This window comes from Plodia interpunctella, chromosome 27 (assembly GCF_027563975.2).
Source record: "Plodia interpunctella isolate USDA-ARS_2022_Savannah chromosome 27, ilPloInte3.2, whole genome shotgun sequence".
NCBI classification, from domain to species: domain Eukaryota; kingdom Metazoa; phylum Arthropoda; class Insecta; order Lepidoptera; family Pyralidae; genus Plodia; species Plodia interpunctella.
In genome coordinates this window covers 2,962,342-2,982,687 of record NC_071320.1, presented here as the reverse complement: position 1 = coordinate 2,982,687, position 20,346 = coordinate 2,962,342, and the positions used below count along the sequence as shown (strand labels likewise).

The 20,346-nt window shown below is 35.4% G+C and overlaps 1 long non-coding RNA gene across 1 annotated transcript in view; it reads left to right on the top strand.

Annotated features, from left to right (window-relative positions):
• LOC128681380 (uncharacterized) overlaps positions 1-8,134 on the top strand; it is a 30,383-nt gene extending 22,249 nt beyond the window's left edge. The window contains exon 3 of the long non-coding RNA XR_008406008.2: positions 8,067-8,134. This is a non-coding gene — a long non-coding RNA (uncharacterized LOC128681380). The remainder of the gene's footprint in view (positions 1-8,066) is intronic.
• Positions 8,135-20,346: the final 12,212 nt, after the last annotated feature.

Here is a 20,346-nt window from a genome sequence, read left to right as displayed (position 1 = left end):
ACTGATTTGAGGGGCCCATCCAGTGAGCGGCGAGTCACCACCTGCCACTGAATAGTCAGTTATCATGATTATGGCAGGTGACCGAACTCTTTGCAATAGCCCATTCTCAGTCCATGCAAATTTCATTCTATAGACCAGTAGGTATTTCTATCCATTATTCTGCAATAGTTCACACTCCCGCCGAGACCTGCTCATGGGCATATCATATCATTGGTATATCCGCGAGCGGGTTTTGGCGGGAGACCTACACAACATCAAAACTCTCCAAAGGACCTCTACGTGTTGGATCCATATCCCCACGCAAGCCTCTCAAAGGACCGGACTTAGTGCCGTGAATCCCAAAAGGAGATACAAATAATAAACGTTTATTTCAGACCACAGATCCGTATGTGTTAGTAACAAAAATATCCTTATATACTAGTGTTAGTAAAATACATAATAAAATAAGAATTAAATTAAATTCATTACAAACAAAAATATTTTCTCCTTATGATATTATTATAATAATGTTAGTATAATTTAATCCATTGTATCTTTTATCTTATCGTATTATATTCTTAAATAGGTACATTTTGTACATAATAAAAAAATAATATTGTATAAAATTTATTTATATTAAATACATTATAATTTATTACGATGAATCTAATTTCTGATATAAAGTGATAAAAACTTGCAATTAATGCAAAAATTTCGTATGTTTTATTCAAAATACATTTAAATAAACAAAAATCCCGGTTGAAATCGATAATCATTTTTATCTCGATTGATCGTATCGTGGGAATCTCCGATAGTTAATCTGAGAATCGAGTCGTTTAACGATCTTAATTAAGAAATGTCGATTCGGCAATTACACTCACGGAAACTATTAAAAATAGATGGTATCGAACGAAAAATTACACCGATTTCTCTAAATAGCGAAACTTGCGTAATGGATGGAGTTGTCACTTTATTGCCAAGAGTCAGCTGCACTAGTTGACTAGTGACGATAATTTTAACCGCCGTCTTTTGGATAAAGTGGCGTACTTTGCGTTTTTATGCATAGGTTAAAGTTAACGTCAAAGATGACTGCTGCAATACATCCTAAGGGCAAATTTGCACAGTCAAATTTGGCGTTGATTTTAACTGGCCCCATGGCAAAATGGCTTATTTAATTTGCATTTTTCTGCGCACGTTAAAGTTAACGTCGACGTTGACTGGTGCAACTAAATGTGTCTATTAAGATATTAAAGACTACAAATTCAAAACTTCATTAAACTAAGGATAGTATTACATCGCTATTGACGTCAAAAATTTACTACAAAAAAGTCTATCGCCGACTTCCAAAGCGCAGGTGAAGAAGAAGCGGCGCAACAAACTTTACCGAGGTATTTTCTTTATTATCCAGTATGTTGTTAACACAGGTGTCGCCTAAAGGCATCTGACTTTTACGTATCTAAAGGCAGAGGACGCGTCATAAAATAGAGAAAGTCAAGTAAAAAAGCTCGCAGGAAATATCAATGAACACCGTTTTGAGCAATAAACTTTTACCATGTTTTGTTTTGAACCTTTCTACATTGTTATCAAGTATAAGAATGTACCGTTGTTGTTTTGAAAACGGTATTTTTTTTACAAACTTTTATTTAACTTGCAATGTATGAAGCGGTGGTGGTGTAATGGTTAAGACGCCTGTGAACCGAAAGGTCCCAGGTACGAATGCTACTCGTGCCACATGAGTTTTGGTTTGGTCAGGTCCGTGGTCGCAGCCATATAGACAGAAGTAGCCGCCGTTAATTATATAGTTATTATGTCAAAAAGTTTATAAAATACTAGATGTTGCCCGGGGCTTCGCTCCTGTGGGAATTTTGAAATAAAATATAGTCTATTGCAATCTTGGATAAGGTACCTTTCTAATGGTGAAATAATTTTTGAAATCGGTTCGGTAGCTTCAGAGATCCCGCTGATACCCGCCTCATACATACAAACTCACAAACGCTTACCTCTTTATAATAATAGTATAGATTGTTGCACACCGATATGAGATCCTCCTATTTTCAATGTCGGTAAAATCATTTTAGCACAATTTTTCATAAATAACTAAAACTACCCTCTCCCAACCACAATACCATAAAAGATGATAATATCAGCAAACGGTTTTCTAATATTTCCTCACAATGATTATGATTGATCGGGCCTTGACGGGATGTTACACCGCTAATGGCGGCCGCTAGTGATGGGACACACAACATCGACATCGATATTTTAAGAGTGTAAACTGGTTTAAACAATGTGCAAAGAAACTCCATATCGTCAAGAATATGCGTGCCAATGCACTGACAACTAGGTATACCGAAGACCGTGCGAAATCAAGACGAAATCATAACGCAGCGGATCCTGGACTCCGACGATCAATGGCTAGGGAAGAACCGGGAATACCTTCTTTTGAAAGAAAGACAGAATGAGAAAGAAAATACACGCTCTTGGATCTATTTTATTTCTTTGTTGAAAAATCCAAGTAATAAATTATAAAGTTTGTGAGGATGTACATGTGTATGTTTGTTACTCTTTCACGCAAAATCTACTCGACGGTTTGTCATGAAATTTGATACACGATAAAATATAACCTGGAAACACGGTACTTTTTATCCCGAAATTCCCACGAGAGCGAAGCACTCGGGTCCAGCTAGTGAGTACATAAATGAAATTATAAATTATAAATGAGAAATTCTGTAGTTGTTTCCTTCCTTCTGATTGGCATAAGTCTCGCTCTGTCTATAAATTTCTGTTAATTTTGTTTCAAAAATTGTTTATACAATTTGAAATTATTGTATCGATAAACAAATTTCCCATCACTGTTATAACGACAGAAAAGGAATTGGACAATCTTCTTTAATACCCAATGACAAATCAATATTTTGGGCTTTTGTGTCGCATCTAAAACTTTTTCCCCTGAAAATAATAAGTTTTTAAGTATTCTGAAAATCATGTTTATCTTTTTTAAATAGCTTTTGCCCGAGGCTTCGTCCGCGTGAATTTCCCACGGGAGCAGTATCTTTTCCGGGATGAAAGGTAATGTCCTTCTCCATATTTCAAACTACATGTATGCAAAATTTCAAGAAGATGATTGAGTAGATAGAGCGAGAAGAGGTAACAAGCAAACACACTTTCGCATTTATAATATTTGTTAGGATTAGGATCAGCAGGGTCACTTGTGAAACACCAGCCGCAGCTCCTCTATACAAAGGAAACTAAAGTATCGCAGCCAAATGGGATAAAACATTTCCATACAACTTCCCCTACTTATCATAATACCCTTGATTTATTTTAAAATTCATACAGACATTTTTTTGTTGCGGAACAAGTTACAAAATGAAATGGTAAAAAATTAGAATTAAACAACTAGTTTACATAATTTCGTAACCAACCACGTTATCCACAGTTTGTTTACATTCGTTTTGTTTAAAAAGTTTCAGCTAGTGGGTAGACAGTAAAATTGTTGGGACAAAGTTCGGTATGTGCTTAGTTAGTATGATACATACAAATTAATTGTAAAAACTAATATAATTACATCACAATAACAATTAAGAAAGAAAGAGAAAGATTATAATTATACACTAATATAATGTAATATTAATGTCTTGTTGGAGTGCGACTCATATTCGGACAGTAACTGATGGAGAAGCCGTTTTTATGTGTAAAATAATATTGAATGATTTTTTATTGGTGGTTGGTAAGGTACCTTATGGATCTGTAATCTGGTGGTAATAGAGGCGAGTTTGTGATGATTGATGTCCTGTGGACAGAACTACGAAGTAGGTAATTAATTTAAGGTACCTAGGTACCTATGTTATGTTGTTTTTTATTTGTTTATAATGCTCTATAATAACTACAATTTATTGTGCATTTGTAATTTTGCATACCTCCGCAAGATATTTAAAATGTATAAGGGACATATATTATTAAGATCTAAACCTTTTGTACCTACATTTTATGCAAATTCAAGTTTTTACTTTCACGCAGATTTTCAATCAATCAATCATGATTAAAAATCTGCGTGAAAGTAGAAACTAGTCGTATACATTACATGTTTCCCTATCGCTTGGATTATGTAATCAATCCACATGAAAGAACATGTACTTAATGTTATTATATCTGTGAAGTGTGAATCAATCAATAAATTCAATTACGAAGGTCTTGTCGATGAAGTATTTTCCAGTCTAGACTGCTATCTGTCATAGATTTTACGTTCCTATACGTATATATATATTTAGACGACCTTGGTGGCGCAGTGGTAAAGTTATTGCCACTGAACCGAGAGATCCTGGGTTCGATCCCCGGTCGGGTCATGATGGAAAATGATCTTTTTCTTATTGATCCGGGTCTTGGATGTTTATCTATATTATGTATTTGTTATAAAATATAGTATCGTTGAGTTAGTATCGCATCACACTCAATCCGTGTGATTTGTCCTAATATATTATTTATTTATTTATTTATACGACACGACCAAGACTATACCATATATGGATGCAATCTATTTATCTATAGGTATTATTATTATAAAGAGGTAAGCGTTTGGGAGTTTGTATATTTGAGGCATGTAAACTTCGAAACTACCGAACCCATATCAAAAATTCTTCCACCATTAGAAAGGTACAATATCAAAGATTGCTATAAGCTATATTTTATCTCAAAATTCCCATGGGACCGAAGACCCGGTCAACATCTAGTTTTAAAATAAATTAGTAAGAAAAATAATGTCTTTAGTACTTCGTGGAAGCACAATAAAACGACAAATCGAGTTAGGTAATTAATTTAAATTCGTCCTCTTAATTTTTAATATATATATATATATAAGACCTATATTTGTTAATTGACGTCCTTGGAGAAAAGGCTGCGGTGAAGTTTGTTTGCGCCGCTTCTTCTTCACTTGCGCTTTGGAAGCCGGCAGTAGACTTAGTTTAAGTAATTTTTTTGACGTCAATAAGCGATGTATATCATCCTAAATTGAATAAAAAATTTGAATTTGAATTTGAAACGACGAAGTAGTTTAAATTGGATGTTTGTGAGTGTCTAATTCAGGTCCTACAAATGTGTCATTTTTATATGTGGTGTCACCTTGCAGGCAATTTAATGGCGGCAAAAACATAGGCTAGATGACAAAATCAATTCTTTTGGAATGTTCACTAAATCCCAAGCACAATTTCATAGAATTTCAAGAAGTGGGCCCTCAGACCACACGCACGTAATTTAATTTGAGCTGTTGGGGAGTAGCGACCCCACGGACCTGAGTGCTCCCAGGGGAGGCCCCTGTTCCTCACCTCCGCCTTCCTTCCCCAAGGTCGGAGTGGAAACCGAGAGGTAACAGGACCCCTACCTCTGGCTTGCCTTCATCGGCCGGCCAGAGTGGAGTCGCGAGAGCTATATGCTCGAAGGGTGGAATTGTAAAATGTCATAACGCCGGGGACGTCTGACTGGATCACCATGATTTCGCGCCCCGCAGACTCACCTCTCTACTCCCTTAGCCGCCCACGCCAATGTTGCCCCTTTGTCGCCAATCGCGGCGACTGATTTGAGGGGCCCATCTAGTGAGCGGCGAGTCACCACCTGCCACTGAATAGTCAGTTATCATGATTATGGCAGGTGACCGAACTCTTTGCAATAACCCATTCTCAGTCCATCCAAATTTCATTCTATAGACCAGTAGGTATTTCTATCCATTATTCTGCAATAGTTCACACTCCCGCCGAGACCTGCTCATGGGCATATTATTACATTGGTATATCCGCGAGCGGATCTTGGCGGGAGACCTACACAACATCAAAACTCTTCAAAGGGCCTCTACGTGTTGGATCCATATCCCCACGCAAGCCTCTCAAAGGACCGGACTTTGTGCCGTGAATTTTTGAAAGGAGATACTACAATAATAATAATTCTTTATTTCGGATTGCCCATAATGTGTTAGTAACAATTTAACTTACAATCTATGTTAGCAAAAATACAATTTCAATTTCAGTCCAATAATAATGATACAATAATTAAATAATTTATATTCGGCCTCCTATGGACACCAATATGCAGTGCCTTAGTAAGGGACAATCCGGCCGTGTGGATATCATGCCTGGAATGGTGTTGGCGCTGCCCGCACATGCTGCAACAAAGAGGCGGACTTTTTGCGCATGACGGCATGAAAACCGTCTGTGCTGGCCTCCGCGAACATGCCTGACGCACTGCACCTACGAGACGGCCCCAACAACATCCTAAAGATGTTACTGTACTGGACATGTCTCCTATAGTTCGACGTTTATATTGTGTCCATAGAACTAGTGTAGAAACTTTGACAGAAGGCTTAAACTTGACATTTTGAAGACAAGTAAGTGAGCATTAAAACATAAATCACGCGAGCGATTCCACTAATACATGTTTACATGGCAAATAGTTGATATAATATAACACAATACAAAAATGATTGCGAGTATCCATGTTCTATTAAATAGTGAGTCAAGAATGAATTCTACGCGTGCAATGTTTATCATCACTCACATCGAAAATTTCTGACCGAGATATAAATGATTTATTGTATTTTGATCACCCGAATGATATGATCTAAGTTAATAAATTCCACATTTTATTGTCCTGAAGTCACCAGCTGGCTATTCACCTAGGTGTCGAAAATCCACAAGAATTCAATGCACATTTTGAGAACCTCTGGATTTGAAACAATTGACAGTTTATACACAATAACAACATATAACAAAGAAGGTAAAATTGCCTTATAAATTATATTGTTAACAATTTCAACCGTGCCTTTGAAATGTTGCTGGGTTATAACTCCTTTTCACTTTTATGATAATGAAAGTTTAACCGTGTTTTTGTATTTGTCTATGGCGACGTGGAAGCTCCTTGTCTTTGTTTGTCGCTGTGGTGATTCATCGGTAGTCCAGTGATAACAAAATTGCCGCACAACGGTAACAAATAATGTTGAATTTAATGCGAAACAATAAAATTACGTGTGCTAAAAATTATCCGAGTTTGTCTTTATGAATTACCTAATGTTGTGTAAGTTGTTTTACAAAGACCATTTTTTTTTATTATTAGAGGTATTCCTCGATGCGCACCCGTCGAAGCGCACCATAAAAGTGCGCTTCGAGGTATACTAAAAATAAATGAATATTTATCGCAACTCATAGAAAAAATCACATCTGCATTATAAAGCTTAATCAGCTTAATACAAAAGCTTTTAAATCAACGCGCAACGCTCGCTAATTGACAGACAGACAGACAACTATTATCTATTCAACACGTAGCGGCAGAGTTGCGAAACTATTATTAGACGAATTGTTTTTAACCCATCTCCCAAAATAGAGGGTGCTATACTTGCTGCTGTCAAAGCAGAATGCTCGAAACTTTTCCCCTTCACTGCGTTTTCCACTAATCCCAAGATTACAATCGTAAGGCTGAGTACGGGATGTATATCCCAACTAAGTAATATATTAAATGCGAAAGTTTGTTACCTCGCTTTATGTGCTTAACCAAACTTCTTGAAATTTTACATACATTGAAGTTTGAAGTACGGAGATGTATATAGGGTCGGAAAAATGTTCCCGTGGAAAATCACGCGGGCGAAGCCACGGGCAAAAGCTAGTAGTTTATAATAGAATAAATCCCAAATATTCCAACTAATATTATAAATGCGAAAGTAAGTTTGTTTGTTACCTCTTCACTCATAATCTACTGGACCGATTGTTATGAAGTTTGGTACACGTGTAGAAAATAACCTGGAATAACACATAGGGTTTTTATCCCGAAATTCGCACGGGAGCGAAGCCCCGGCACGTATCGGGTATCCTTACTCTGTTAGTACTATTAACGATTTTGTAACACCCTCAAAGTATCATTTTTGAGGAAGGTTTGATTTCAAACCCAGACATGGTGATATGCTTCACAGGTTTTTTGGCACCTAATACAGGCGCTATCTCCACAATTACAATCCAGTCCCAATGGTATTAAAATAACTGCAACCTCACTATAGTTATAAGTAAGGTTTCAGTTATGTATACTGTGGAAATAAATATGTTTTTTGATAGATCTACGTCCTGGCATCCTTGACGACATAAAGCCAAGAAGTGCTGGCTTGATGTCGTCGACGTTAATATCCGTGTCTGACAACTAGGGATGCCGACGACCGTGCGAAGTGGAGACGAAAAAGGTACTTCTGTACTTCTAGTCTACTTGGGCATTAAATTTAATCAAAATCCGTTTAGTGTGTTTGAGTTAAATCGTTGCAAACATACAAATAAATCTTTCCTCGTAATGGTGTATATATTAATTGGACAGGATTATAAGCTGCCATAAAATTGAACTTATTGTACACTGGACAAACCAGAACTCTTTCTGCACAGGAAGACGTTAAGTCCAAATGAGAAGAAAATAAAAAGAAAATGGCGGACGATAAATTACAAAGGGAGCGCTGAACGCGTTTAGGGCGGGACATTCTCAGTCACTGTCTGTGCTTCATTATGAAATACAGCTTATTTTAAAATCGAGATTAGTTTTGTATTTTAAAGAGTATTGTGTGAAATGTCTGAAAAACTAGTAACTTATTTGTTTTTTTTTTACTACTGAAAATACAATTTGTAAAAGTACGATAGAAAAATATCACAAATTCATGAACTTGCCATTATTTAAATTACAACTATTATTTTTTATTTTCTGTTTTATCCAGTGAGATATTGCTCTCTTTATAGTCTTATTTCTCATGGCTGAGTGATTATTACGTGGAATGAAACACACACAACAAATTTCTTGACACTTGAGTAGTTTGCCATTGCCTTTTCCATTTCAAGCGCAAGTTAAAGATCAACCAGTGTGCAGGTTTCCTCACGATGTTTTCCTTCACCGGAAGCAAGTGGTGGTCGATGAAAACTACTATACATGAGTCAGATTGGTACACAAACTCATGTGGCACGAGTAGGATTCCAAACTCGGGCGTCTTAACTATTATACCACCACCGCTTCTATTATTGAGTGTAATTAACCTCGCCTAATTAAAGGCATCTGACATATTTTGTGATTAATAATATAGCTTATAATTATTTAAAATTAAACAATGTACTAAGTTTAAATAATTTTTAAATAATTATCATCTTCAATAATCTAAAGTCACTCCTATTAAATGCACGCAGGAGGACCTAATGGCTGGCACCGACAATGCGATTAGGGTGGCTAATTTCTGGGTCGCAACAATTTAGCGTTACCATCGAAACGCTAAGAAGAAGATGAAGAAGAAGAAGAAGAAGAAGAAGAAGAAGAAGAAGAAGAAGAAGAAGAACAACTTTTGTTATTAAAAGGAAACTACTCAGTAAAAGAATATCCGAGTGAGAAACTGTAGATGATGGTAGATAGTCATCCGACGTTTATAAAAAGTACTTTCGTGATATGCATTTAGGGAATTAGGTTAAATGTTTTGACCAAATTATTAATTATATTCTTGACATTATTTTAAAACCACTGTTCGACATTTATTATTGATTTACATACTGAAGTTTGATTGATTTGACTAACATTAATCCGCTGTTGATAAACTTGCAATACGCAATCCGGGTTCATGTACTAACACCAACTAACAAACATTATTGAGACAACCAATGTGAATCTGTACATGAAAGCAAGGAATAAAAGAATTAAATTGAATTGTACTAGAATTATACTGAAATTCCAAGAAGCAATCGATCATTGCCCTAAGTATTGTGTCCTGCCTGAATACCCCACAATTAATACGTAACGTGTCTAATAATATACCTGGCAAATCGCCGTAGTATCGATTGCAAACGTCGATGGATTATTCATCGAATAGCCCAGATTGCCGTCAAAGGGAATCGCTAATAACATTTTTATAATTGGCCACGGTTAGTGACTTTGCTTATTTTAAAAAAATAAATTACCGATTTTAGAAAAAAAAATTAACATGGCCGCAGTACAATTTAATTTAACAATTAATCATACAATTATATTAATATAACATACCTACACGTTGTTTTTTTTTTATTTATGTTATCACCCGGAAAATGTCTACGAATTTGGCTATTATTAAGATTCACCTGTGATTTTACAACGGGCCGCATGCCTGACGTCAACCCAAGGAGGGTGGACGTCAGGCATGCATAGGGAATGTTATACATTTTTGTCTATTGAGCTGCCAAGGCTTTGTGTTCCTTAGTCGCCTTGTGCGACATCCACGTGAGGATATGGAAAGGTGCTATTACCGGGCAAGAAACATAAGCCACAGCTGAATCACACGAATATAGCTGTTATTAAAAACTTACTGTTAACCGCGACTTCGCCCGCGTAAATATTCCACGTGAACAGTTATTTTTTCGGGATGAAAGGTACCTTATGTCCTTTTCCACACGCTCTATCTAACTAACAAACAAACTTACTTTCGCAGTTTTAATAATAAGTAGTTTTAGAAAAAGTAGTACTTATTTATTTTCCTGTGTCACGGCTCCATTGTTCGCCAAAATTATTATTTTGCCAACATCATGTATTGAGGAAATTCAATGGATTTAGTAAGTACTACCCATGGAATTAGTAGGTAGTAGTAGGGAACTCCACCTACTAATTCCATGGGAAATTCTAACAAACAGACAATATCATACGTTTCAATAATAGTGATATAATGTCCGTGTCATACCCCGATCAGTATGCCACATAATGTCCTAGGTATTCTACAATTTATTTTATAGATGCACAAACATTACTGGCTTTCTTTTTCACTGCACCATAAATAAAAGAAACATATATAAACTGCACTAATGTTAAACGAATAGCAATTAAAAATATTAATTGTAATTAATATTAGTTATTGTAATAATTTTTCGTGTAACAGTAAATTGAAAAATATGTCAAAAATGGCTATATTTTGTACTCCAATCTTCTGATTTTGCATTGATCTTATGACTTATACACAAATCATTATCTTTCATTATCTTCTCCCATTCACACATAAAAAATTATGTATTAGTCAAAGCGAAATATGCAAGTTTTAGTCTAAAATTCTTTCTAGCATTTTTTTTTATTGAAGCGGTGATTGTGTAATGGTCAAGACGGTGAAGGAAAACATCGTGAGGAAACCTGCACACTGGTTGATTATTATTAACTTGTATGTGTGAAATTGAGAAGGCAATGGCGGAACCACTCCATTAATATTGCTAAGAAAGTTGTCGACCCTCAGTCATGAGGAATACGACCATGAAGAGAATTTTATCTTTTGCAAATTTTATCTTATTAGTCTTGAAAAGGATCAATTTCTCAAAGACATCGAGGCGTGTGCAACTAGTAATCATGTGTATTAAAGTCTCGTTAGGAATTATAGAAACGAGAAGAAGCTATAAATATTACAATCCCGTTACATCGGCTTCTATATGTCTTGTTATATATAATTTATTGTTATATTTACTCCGTTGAATATATTTATTAAATGTAACAACACTACGTATTACAAAAACGAAGTCCCATGTCACGTCCGTCTGTATGAACACGATAAACTGAAAATTGACCCGACGGATTTTTGTACGGTTTTCATAAATAGATAGTATGATTCCTGAGGAAGGTTTAGGTTTATAATTTACTAGAGTTCCGTTCCGGCTTCGCTCAGGTAAAATCAAAATTAAAAAGTAACCTATATCATTCCAAAATTCTCACATCTGTGTCAAATTTCATCACATTAGGACGGCCGGCAGTTGTTTTTAAGTTTATTATTCATTACAAACAAAAAAAAAACAGAAATACAAATCTTTTGTCTTTATATAAGTACTAGTATTTCAGGTTTTATATTATTATATTTTTATTATCGATTTATGTTACGGTTAAATCTCCAAGTGCAGTTACATCTAGTTTTAGCCGGCTAGACCTAGGAGTCTTATACGGCTGTGGTACAGTATCTCAGTTGGTTACACCTGGTTATAGGCTGCTTATGCTGCACTTTTGCCCGCGGCTTCGTCCGCATGAGTTATTCAGCGAAATAATACTTATACTTATTAGGATAAATCACACATATTGAGCTAGTCCCAAAGTAAGTTGTTATGGGATACTAACTCAACGATACTATATTTTATAACAAATACATTAGATAAAAATCCAAGACACGGGCCAATCAGGAAAAGATAAATATAAATAAAACAAAACCAAAGAAAACTTTAGAGAGATCAGAAGAACAACCTGTGGTTTCTTAGAAAGTATCTTCGTTTCTTCGTGGAAAGTTTCTTCGTGGAAAGGAGTATCAATGGATATGAACTTACAGTGCCGACCTCACATGAGTGGGATAAGGTCAAGGAGAAGAAGAAGAACGACAGTATTGTGTGTACGTGCGTAGTTAGATGTGGTTCGTGGTAGTGGCCGTTAAGCAACTTTTGCGATGGTCGGGTGCGAGATGGGTGATCAAAAATGTGTTATTTCTCAGCTTGTAATGTTTATTTATTTATCTATTTATTAGAACAATAAACAACTACATTATATATACACATAAATAATATATTTAACTAACTAATTCCCATTGTGCTCAGACTTCTCTCTAACCCTCGTGCCTTTTTGGTGTCATACGTTGTCCCTGGATGATGCTCGGAAACCCAGAGACAACGTAAAACGTTGCAGCGTAGACTGCCGCCGTCTGCCTATACAAAAGTTATGGTTGAAAGTAAAATTTAGGGAATTCTTTTTCGGCCTATCAACTTCATCGACTTGGCGTGGCTTAGCCATCGGGCTCCGCGGCATCGCAACTCCGAATGCAACGGGTGACACGCAAGGTTGGCAAAGAAAACTGACAGGTCCTCAGAAATAAGATTCGGGAAAACTTCAAACAAGTCGAAAACCATTGATTTATAAACAAAATTATGGGTTTTCAGGATAGAAAGCAAACCGGACAAACACAAAACCATTTTTATTGGTATCTTATAAATTGTTTCCGCCTCTACCCACAAAAGTGAAATTAACAAGAAAATTTTAAATTTAGTTTTAAGTTTTCAACTTTTTGACAATGACAAATGACAGATGACAGATGACATAAGGTATACATTTTTAAGAAATGGCGAAGAAATTATAAAGTTAAGGAGTATCCACTTAGTAGTCTATAACTCAGTACAGAATGCAAATATAGTCTACGTCATAAATAAGGGAAATCACATTTTGATCAACTTTACCACAGCGAACGTATTCTGAGATGTATCTACTCATTACCGCATCCTTATCCCATAAACTGTACGAGCTAACCATAGATCTAGTGATGCATAGAACCTTGACGACCTCGGTGGCGCAGTGGTAAGGTTCTTGCCACTGAACGGAGAGGTCCCGGGTTCGATCCCCGGTCGGGTCATGATGGAAAATGATCTTTTTATGATTGGCCCGGGTTTTGGAAGTTTATCTATATATGTATTTGTTATAAAATATAGTATCGTTGAGTTAGTATCCCATAACTCAAGTCTCGAACTTACTTTGGGGCTGGCTCAATCTGTATGATTTGTCCTAATTTATTTATTTATTTATTTTTAGAAGTAGGTACAATTTCATGACATTTTGTCTCCTAGAATAACAAACTTAAGTTTAATATTAAGTATACAATACCTAAATATTTATTTAAAAATATCAAACTTAAGTTTGATATTCTAGAAGACAAAATTTCATGAAAATTGTACTTCTATTAATCAATAATAATAATATATAGTAATAAATGTACATTTAGTAATGCACTAGATCTATAAAATATTTATTAATAAATATCAAACTTGAATAATGCAATAGCTGCTAGAATAGGACCACTCCATATCCTACCGTGGATGTCGTGCGAGGTGAATAAGGGATACACAGCCTAGGCAACTGATAGGAAACAATACCATTCCCAAGGAGGGTTGACGTCTGGCCAGTTATCAAAACACAGCCGAATTAAAAAAAATTAAGTGTTTTTTTTTACGTTGAGATGTAACAATAATTTGTAAGTTATGTGTAAATTAAATAATAATAATAATTTTATAATGTCCATCTAGAATACATTAAGTCTATGTTACAAACAGACACCCAGACGCTGAATTTAACGCAAGTTTGAGAACTCAATTTCCTGAACGAAGGTGCGGAACTACGTCCCTTATTATAGGTTCCGCGGGGAAAGTCAGGGGGCAGCATAGTTGTATGGGGATGGATATGATCAGGTGATCGCCCAGGGTGCTAGGTACAAAGGGGCGTTCTAGGTTGCGAATGGTTCAATCAATATTATTCCATTGTGATATAATAAATACTATAGGTAGTATTAAATACAATTGATAAATTATTTTATATATTTTTTCATTATTTTTTTTCAGGAATATATTACCAATTAAATTCGATAATCCTTTGATAGTGGCCTATCGTACTGCAATACTATCAAATGATCTTTTTTAGATCATACACGGTCACCTTAAGATAATCTTATCCCACTTCATGTGAGGTCGGTACAGCATGTCAGTCTCCTCCACTTCTCCCTGTCAGATGTTAACCGATCTGTTACCTCCTGTTTAGCCATATCCTGCCTGACGCACTCAATCCACCTCTTCTTCGGCCTGCCCCTACCACCTTAGGATAAAATATAAAGAAAATGTAAATTTCAACGTTAATTTACAAAAAATAAAACAGAAAAATAGTTCAATCAAACAAAACACTTTTAACATACATTCGTAGCCGCATGCCGTTATATCTTTTTAATATTCCCAGGAGGGTTGACGTCACACTGACGGCCGGTTGTAAAATAACAGCCGAATCGTAAAAACTTCAAGGTCAATTTTTACTTTCACTCCGGGCCGTGGTGTCACAGTAACCGAAAATATTTGAAGATGATGTTTTTTTTGTTAAACAAGTTTATTTGTTAGGCAAATTAAAAAAAAAACTATTTTCAATGTTCATTTCGCTACAACTTTTGAATGGCTGAACCGATTTTGATTGAACATATCTAAGAAACACCACATAAAAATTAGCTATCCAATAAACAAAAACGAATCCAAATCGGTTCACCCCTGGATGATGAGCTACGGTGCCACGTACACAGACACACTTAGCGGTCAGACTTATAGCACCCTCTTCTTGCGTCGGGGGTTAAAAAAGGGGCGCCCAGTGGAAATTTCGCCCTAAACGCTTGTAGTACTAAATACGGCGTTGAGTTGGGGCGTGTTCATAGTTGGTTTGTAGTTGTTCATACCTTTTTTATACGGATGCATGCATTCGTATTAAAGTTTTGAATTGAAACACAGAAATCGGAAAAATATAATAAGATAGAAATGCTATAACATCGTACTAATCTTATAATATTATAAAAGTGAAAGTAAGTTTGTTTGTTTGTTTGTTACCTCTTCACGCTTTATCTGCTCAACCAATCACCTTGAAATATTGCATACATGTAGTTTGAAGTATGGAGAAGGACGTAGGGTACATCCCGCACACTGATTAAAGTACTTCTGTGTGTTTATCCTTCTCACATGTCAAAACGGGACGTTTGATTGAGGTGATTTTTGGTGTGCTGATTGTTTGGCCCTTGATCATCTTGTATTAAAACATCTAGTTTGTAGGAAGAACACTTCGTTGAATAAAATGCTAAAATTGGAATCTATTTCAAATGCAAAATGCACCGTAAAGCCAAAAATGGCCAATCTAACAAGATATTCCTGAATTTATCTTTATTACATGGAGATCTGAGCAACCTTAGAGTAACTATTACGCTAATAGAACTCTAAACCTACGAATATTATAAATGCGATAGTTTGTGTGGATGTGTGTATTTACTTTATGTTTGTTTGTTACTCTTTCACGTACAATTTACCGAACCGATTGTTATGAAATATATACCCAAAATCAAATCATTTATTCAGAAATTAGGCCTTCACAGGCACTTTTTCACGTCATATTCTAAATTAAATGATATTTACCAAAGCTACAAACTACTAGCATTTCGGAACGACCACTGCTGAGAAGAAATGCCGAAAGAGACTCATTCAAACAGTGTTGGTCCCTATTATGCCAGAAGGGCTTAATATTTTTTAAATATAAATTTATGTATAATTTTTATCAGTAATATAACAATGTAAGTACACAATAAAATACATGGTCAAAAGGTATACTAAAAGATATTATGATCAAGTGCTGATGAAAGGAAAAAAAAACGGGTAGAATTTAACTTGGAATAATACATAGGGTGCTTTGTATACCGAAATTGCCATGGGAGCGAAGCCCCGAGGCGCAGCTAGTTGATCTTAAGTCTTGATTTTTCTTTACGAGGTTTCAAAAGTATTCAACAAGCAAGAGATCTGATAAGGTAGTGAATTAAATATTATGATAAAATACTACGTAAGTATTATTGTATGTAAGTATAACTGCGAAAGATTGTGAGAACGTCTGTGTGTATATGTATGTTTATTACTCTTTCACCCAAAACATTTCACGCTAAAAACTTTTTGGAAAAGTAAATTTTCTATCGATGTCGTCATTAGAATATATGTACGATTTGCAAGAGACATTTTGCAAAGTTCAAATATCGCCTGAAAAATGTGCATTAATTATTTTTAACATTATTATTATATCGCCTATATATTGAGAAATAATTTGGTTATTAATACGATTATTTCAAGAAGGTATCATATCAAAATTTTGTCCGATTGCCAATTCTAATATTTTCACATCTCTCTCCTATTCTTCAAATTTATTAGAGTTATAAAATTTTGTATAAATTACATAGACAATACACACTTATAAACTAATAAATAAATATAAATATATACGGACACATCACACAGATTGAGCTAGCCCCAAAGTAAGTTCGAGACTTGTGTTATGGGATACTAACTCAACGATATTATATTTTATAACAAATAAATATATAGATAAACATCCAAGACCCGGGCCAATCAGAAAAAGATCATTTTCCATCATGACCCGACCGGGATCGAACCCGGGACCTCTCGGTTCAGAGGCAAGCACTTTCCCACTGCGCCATCGAGGTCGTCGAAACTAATTACACTAAGCTGGGATATTAGACATTTTGTTTTAGGATTCTTACTAAATGTTCCAAAAATAATTGCACGTGCTCTACCTAAAGAAAGAAAGCTACACTAAATAGCACCAAACAAATGGCTAGCTTTTGCTCTGAGCAGAAAATATTACAAAAATCAAACTGTGGTTTTCTGGTGCATTCCTCTTCGAATCAGAAGAAGAATCATTGATAACGGTTAAAGATATTTTTATTTTTCTCAAAGATGTTACATTTAATTGTAACTAATCATCATCATATCGAGTGTGTTATTGCTGGCACTGGTGTCAGAATTTAATCAAGTCGTCTAAAGGCATCTGACATGACTTTTACGACTACTTACCTAAATCTAGTGGCAGGTAGTCGCATACACACTAGGGAACAAAACTGTGCCACCAGTGTGCAGGTTTCCTCACGATGTTTTCCTTTACCGGATGCAAGTGGCGGTCTATGAAAACTACTAAATACCTATGAATCAGTTTGGTATACAAACTCATATGGCACGAGTAGGATATGAATCTGAGAGGTTTTGATCCACAGGGTTTTGACCATTTTACCACCACCGCTTCCGCGCGACGCTACCAAAATACCCTAAAAATTATAATTTTGAGTGAAGACTAATTTAAAATTGAATAATCTTTGCTGGGTAAATTTTAGGTATGAAACTCTTACCTTGCCAAGGAGACACAATAGGATTTGATCACGGCTCTGGTTAGTATAGTCTACAGCATATCAAGTGACACACACGAATTTCTATAGCGCGGTAATAGCAACTAGAGTTTGTAATGAATTTGGGTAGGTTAATGTGCTTTTGACTGTAGCTTGTCCACAAAATATCCATTATAATTCAAAGTGGGAACATATCGAATGTGATTGATAGTTTTGAGGCGGGTGCTATCTGGGGTCGAATTAAAAAAATAAAGATCACAGCAAAAGATCTTCGCACCAATATAGGTTAAGTGTTTATTTTTCCAGCAGTTATAATAAATAAGAAGAGTTGGTATGGCCGGGAAGCAAGGTTTGTGACGTAAAGGCGAGTTCACATCATCTACTTTCTCAAATTCAAAATTCTTTATTTAACTTGATATGATAATGTCACTTATTGACGTCAACATTTATTTGAAACAAACCCAAAATATTCATTAAAAAGTTAGCATAATGCTAAAATATTTTCTATCACTATCGCACTATAAAATTTTTACCATTGACAGAAAGAGACAAAACTATGTAAGTACTACTTTAGCTTTTAAAATGTGTTTTAACTTTTTTATGAATAACAAGGTAAGTCTACCGCCGTCTTCCCGTCTTCCAGAGCGCAGGTGAAGAAGAAGCTATGTTTGGATCATATTATTATATTATATTTCTTCAAAAATACTTAGTTAATTTTCCTTCTCTCTCATCTGAGCGTTTTTTTTGTCCTCTTCAGCCGTTAAGCGTCGGGAAACCAGGGTTTGCTTTTCTAATTTTTCTTCTCCACTCCACACAACTGAGGAAGAAACCTGGAAAACGATCAGATGAGAAAGAGAGAGAAGTTATTTCATGGAACTACCAGATTTAAAGACTTTTTTTGCACGAAACATTAAACACGTAGCACGTCATTACGTCCACACGTTCTCTCTTTTTTTTACACGCTGCATGCACAATATGGGAAAAAGAGACGGCATCAGGACGTTAGTAGCGTGCTACGTATATTGTATGTTTCGTGATAGGCCCCCTAGCCATAAGGCTCCGAAAAGATTTAGTAATATTGCAACCTTTGATTATTTTTGATTATTGGCATTTCGACCTAATAATAACGTATTACGAGTTTGTATGTTCGTCTTGATAATCGAATGCCATCAATGTGAACCGGCCTTTACCTACATTATCATTTTAATCACGACTTCAGAATCCCACTGGGTTAATGGGGAGCGCTGATTGTTTTCCTCAACTGCATTTATTTAGATTAACATTTAATGTACAATATTTATTGGTTATTCTCATCATCATCATATATGATTAAAGAGCCAGGCTCTTGTCGGTGGAGTTCCTTCTATTACTCTCTCTCTTTCCTTCTTGCTACGATATGACGTCCACTTATTCTTCTATTTGGTTCAAGTAACTCTTCTTTTGTCTTCCCGGGTTACTCCTTCTTCTTTTTCTTCTATAACGAGTACTTATATCTAAAGAAGGCATCGTATCATATGAAGAGACTTTAATTTTTCACCCATTCTATCCAGAACTTCTTCATGGTTAGTTACTTTTCTAGTTCTTTAAAATTAATCTTTAGAATTGGACTATATGTGATTTGCTACAGATTACAATAGGCTCATTCTAACGCATTAGGTAATAACCTGTAATGTTAGATGTAAGAAATGTTAATAAATAAATAAATAATTAAAAAATAATCATAATCCCAACGAATATTATAAATGCTAAAGTAAGTTTGTTTGTTACCACTTCACGCTTAACCAGTCTTCTAGAAATTTTGCACACGTATAGTTTGAAGTACGGAGATGGACGTACCCTACTTTTCATCCCAGAGACAACAATGTTCCCGTGGGAAATTTAAGCGGGCGAAGCCGCGGGCAAAAGCTAGTATAATGTAAAGGAAACATATGGTATTGAAAGAGCGTCGCTGCTATTGAAAAAATTAGTCATTTTTTTTTCCATTTAACTCTCCCTTATCTTAGAATTATTCCCATTTGTGCCACAGTATAAATAGTTGGAGATCAAGGTCTACATTCCTCCTTTTTCTTCTTCGGTATTCTCGTTTGTTTGCGAATTTCTGTGCGAAAATGAAACAGACATGATTTTCATACAAACTTTCACCCCCCGTTAGTCATTTTACCCCCATTATAATCATTAGGGGGTTGATTTTGAAAAGAAAAAGTAGCCTATGTTTGACCTGGGGTCTTTAACTACATGCATACAAAATTTTATTAAAATCGGTCCAGCTGTTCAGCCGTGAAAGCAGTACAAACAGACAGATAGCGAAAGTATGTACTTTCGCATTTATAATTAATATGGATTTGATTTTGTTATTTTGCGCTTTGAATACTCGTTCTGGATATTTAGTTACCTACCGCCATGCTGACACGCGATTATGTTTACTGTGTAGTGTGGTCCAAGCTATAAACTTTTACATTTATTCATATAACTAGTTGTCCAACAGGAAAAATGCCGTCATGACTTTCAAAGACTGCTGTTTATTATTGTCTACAAATCAACTTGGGGCAAAAATACATTTTTTGTATGTAGGTATGTATGTGGTCTGATTTTGATGAAATTTAAAAGGTATGTAGTTTTTGAAATAATCGCATTTTTTTTTTAAACTTTGCAAAAATTTA